This window comes from Vigna umbellata, chromosome 9 (assembly GCF_029865625.1).
Source record: "Vigna umbellata cultivar VRB3 chromosome 9, Vumbellata_1.0, whole genome shotgun sequence".
Lineage (NCBI taxonomy): Eukaryota > Viridiplantae > Streptophyta > Magnoliopsida > Fabales > Fabaceae > Vigna > Vigna umbellata.
This window is the reverse complement of record NC_142173.1, coordinates 24,829,589-24,834,214: the sequence shown is the minus strand read 5'-3', so window position 1 is coordinate 24,834,214 and position 4,626 is coordinate 24,829,589. Positions and strand designations below refer to the sequence as shown.

General features: G+C 37.9%; 1 pseudogene; it reads right to left on the bottom strand.

Annotated features, from left to right (window-relative positions):
• Window positions 1-2,861: 2,861 nt before the first annotated feature.
• Window positions 2,862-4,626, bottom strand: LOC124830222 (cytochrome P450 89A2 pseudogene; annotated as a pseudogene).

Here is a 4,626-nt window from a genome sequence, read left to right as displayed (position 1 = left end):
CTACACCCTTCCCCGTCAGACCTTGCCTCACCCCATCTCTATATTTGCTTTCACATTTTCTTTCTACCCTATTCTTCTCCCTTCTCAACCCCTCTTCAACCCTTTTTCTCTTCTCTTTCACCATCCTTCACTAACTCCATCTCTGTCGGGCGGTGATGTCCTCTCTTTCTTTCCCCTTTGATGTTTATCAAATAAGGGGGAGTAAAGAGACGCGTCAACATTTAGGAGCATGTACTCAGAGGGAGTACACTAGAAGATATGATAGAATAGGATAGCACAAAATCAGGCGGAGTCTTCAGATTCTTAGAAGTTCATCTTAGGAGTTCATTTACACATTCATATAATATGTTTATGTTTTAAAATACAAGTCTTTTATCAGTCTTTTAATTGTTTCAGTATTTATTTATTTTGTTTCAGTCTTTTCATATGTTTCTATATATTTCAATTGTGACCATCAACCCGCATGCAAAAGATAAAACAATAAAAGAGATAAAACTTGCAAAACCCATAAACAACTAAAAATTGTAAACGTATAAAACTACAACTCTACATTGAACTAAGAAAAATCATATTGTTTAGATGTGTATTTGTTAAACATAAAAAAAGGGAGAGATTGTTAAGAAAAAATTGTCTATAATACTTATATGTCTAAACGCTCTCATGTTTTGAAGTTTAAAAAAATAACATTAAACAAGTTAAGAATCTGAACATGCTTAACTAAAAGAATAGGATAGGCAGAAACATAAGTGCTATGAACAAAATCCCCAATCATCTAGCAACATAAAGAAGCCTTAGGAAAACACTTAGGGTTATAAGACATGCATAAACAACTAAGTTAAAGCTTTCAGACGCAATGCTAAACGACTTAAAGGTCAAAGCGCCTATATGAGTTATGTTAAACGCGTAAGCTATATTGTAACCAATGGTAATCAGTTGAACTCTCAAAAAGTGAAAAGGTGTCGAGATAATGTCTCAGACTAAAATCTTTAGAAGCCTCAAGCAAACATTCGAACACATGAAAGAAACAATACTTGTTAAACACTTTAGTTCTAAAAAGCCAATATCCCAAAAAGCGCTTTCCAACGATGAATTTCTTACTCAACATTTGGCATCTTAAATAACAACTTAAATGATAAACGCTATCTCAATGGTAGAAAATGTAAAAAAACACTTTATTGTTCTGAACAAGCATTAAATGTCATTAAATGTGGAACGTTAAAAAGCAACAAAAGTTATAACAGAAAAGACATATCTACTACATGCACAATATACTCTATTTTATGTGGATAACTTACTACACACATCCACATGTTTTATTTGAAATATATCAAAAGTAGACGTTACAGACAAATATATTCATGGAATCTCTTCATAAGAAGATGTGTCTAAAAGATAGTACAACCTACTTCGAGCAAAGTACTAAAAAAGTAAGCTTGCTTTGACAAGTTGACTTTAATCAATGGTTGCTTCACACGCAAGATGGAGAAGACACAAGATTCAAGGCTAAAAGCTCGGTCTAATGGATATCTTTTGATAAAGCCTTTAAATAGATGATCATTCAAAGGAATAATCAAAAGGATAGCTTATAATGAAAATATCAATCCTATGAAAAGCGTTTAGAATAAAAGCAAAAAAAAGCTCAAGCTCAAAGAGAATATCTAAGAAGAGAAAAAGAAAAGTTAAGCAATACTCTCAAGCTTCATTGTAACATTTGTTTACTATTGTAAGAAGAGAGAATAGAGAAAAGAGAGAGAGAGACCCAAGGAGTCTATAGATTGTATTGTATTGAACACATATCCTTTCTATGAGAATAATTATATAAACGACTTGTAAGTAATTGGTTAATTGTAATTCTCAAGAGAATTAAAACATTTGTGATGAAACTGAAGCGAGTTAAGGAAATTTATGCAGCGTATCAGAGGATATCAGGATTTTCTAGTACTAGAAATGGTGAACCTTAACCAGTCTAGGATAATAGGAGTTATTCGTTGATTAGGGATACCAGGAGTGGTGAAGAATATTGCACAGCCAAGAGCGGGTGAAACCCAACTAGGTAGCACATCGGAGGATACTAAGAGTGCCTAGGGATACCAGGAGTGGTGAGAATGCTCAGTTGTAATCTTGTTGAAGATTATAGTGGAACCCTTTAAGGATAGAGAAGATTGGACGTAACTTAGTTGGAGTGAACCAATATAAAAATATTTGTGCATTTATTGTTTACTTTTGTCTCAACACTTCTCTTATAAAACATATAGTTTCCTTTTAGTTTTGAATGCAAAAGCTTCCCATACTAAATGATTGTTCATTAAAAAGGAAGTTCTTACAAACACTGCAGTGAATATCCTGAATAACACGTGGAAAGAATTCATTATTTAAAATCATTTACAAGGTCGAGCGTTTAACAACTACTTGAAAAATTTTGTACTCGACGAAAGTGCTATATCAGCGTGAAAAAGTTTTTTCATTAACATTATTGAACCCCTTCTAGTGTTTTTTAAATACTTCAAATTTGTCTAAGTAAATATTATCTTATACGATGTTTTTATTAAAGACAAAATCATTTGTGCATCTAGACGCTCTTATATTTTAAATTTTAATCAAATAACATTAAAATAGGATAATAATCGAAAAACAACTTAAAATGAAATCACAGAACTTAGAGGATGAATTCCAAAACACACAAAACCTAAAACCACATAACACATTACTTCCTTTAGTAGATTAGAATCTTTATAAAACTGACTTTCAAAATATTTGAAATAGTAAAAGAGAAAGAATATATTCTTTTTGTTTTATAATTTCTTTCACTAGCCTTTTGAATATGTCTATGTATTCTCATTAAAGAAATCTGAAGGCACATCAAAGCAATAAACCATGCTCGTATTAAAACCATCAATCTTATCAATTATACATCATCAAATTATTTTCCAACTTATTTATACAATATAGTGAGATGCGTACATTGCAGAGTCTAGATTCTTGGAGAAAGATGAACTTTCAATGCATTTTTCATTACCACAGTAAACTCTTGTTTCTCAGACAAATCCACATCCCCACCCTCTGGAACCTTCCACTCAAAATTCGAAACCAAATTGGCCACAAAGTATTCCAAATGAAGCAATGCCAGATTATAGCCAGGGCAAATCCTCCTGCCTGCACCAAATGGCATCATCTTGATCTCTTTACTCCCAGTAATATCAAACTCATCATTCATAAACCTCTCTGGTTTAAACGCCATTGGATCCTCCCATACCTTTGGATCCCACCCCATCTCTGCCACCATGAAGTTCACTGTCGTATTCTTAGGCACCAAGTAATCATTCAAAACCACGTCCTCAGTCACTGAATGCGGCAGCACAAAGTGCCCCGGTGGGTGACGCCTCAAACCCTCCAAAACCACAGCTTTCAGATAAGGCAGTTTCTGCAACTCCTCCTCTTTCACTTCCCTCTCTTCTCTCTCACCCAATACCTCCCTTATCTCATCCACCACCCTCTCTTGCACGTGCGGGTACTTCACCAAATTTGCCATGATCCACTGCAACGCAGTGGAAGTCGTATCCGTGCCCGCGTTTAAAAACTCATTACACAGCGTCACAAGTTCCTCTTCGTTGAGCTTGCGTTTCTCCTCAGGCAACTGCAAATCCAACAAAGTATCAACATACGAAACAACGCCTTCCTCCTTGCCTTGCTTTTGCTTTTGCTTTTGGTTTTGCTTCCTGGTTCTTATAAGCGGAACCAGAACATCCTCTTGCTCCTTCCGAAGCCTCAGCAACTCTTCCCAGTGTTTGCGGAACAAAACACGCGTGACTCTGGGCCAGAAATTGAGGATGTTGAAGCTTCTAAAGCGCAGAAGCATCTGGCGCTGCACGCGCTCGATGTCTCTGACTTTGCCATCGTCGAGTCGTTCCCCGAAGCACATGAAGACGAGCAAGCAGAACATGGAGTATTGGAAGTGGTCGATGACTCTGACAGAATTGTTGGATTGGGATTGGGATTTGAGGTGCGTGAGGAGGGTGTGGAGGACCCAGGTGCGGATTCCGGAGAAGGACTTGACGCGGGAGTGGTGGAGCATCTGGGAGGTGAGGTTGCGGCGGAGGGTGCGCCAGGTGGCGCCATAGGAGGCGGAGCTAATGTTGTGTTGGTAGGTGGTTATGATTTTGGCGACGGCGAGGGCCTTGGGGCGATCGGAGAAAAGAGAACCATTTAGGACGAGGGCTTGGTGGGCGAGAAAGCGGTCGCGTACGAAGACGACGGGAGTAGTAGCAATGTGGAGGGTGAGAATGGGACCGTATTTGGCGTGGAGGGTTCGGAGAATTGGTTCGATTTGAAAGGATTTTGTGAGCCATAGGATGGTTGAGATGATTGGTATGTGTGAAGGGCCAGGAGGGGTGGTGGGTTTGATTCGACGGGAGAAGAAGAAGCGTCTTATTAGGACGCAGAAACAGAGAGACAGTATGATGAAGATGCAGGGCTCCATGAGTGGTTTGACCAGAGGGTCGCTGCGATGTTGTGTTGATGATGATGAGTCAAACCCACTTAAGAGACACCACATGAATGTAACATGGATATTACATTGTATGAAGAAAGGGATAGGATCGTGATTAGGGGTTTTCTTCTTGCATCTCT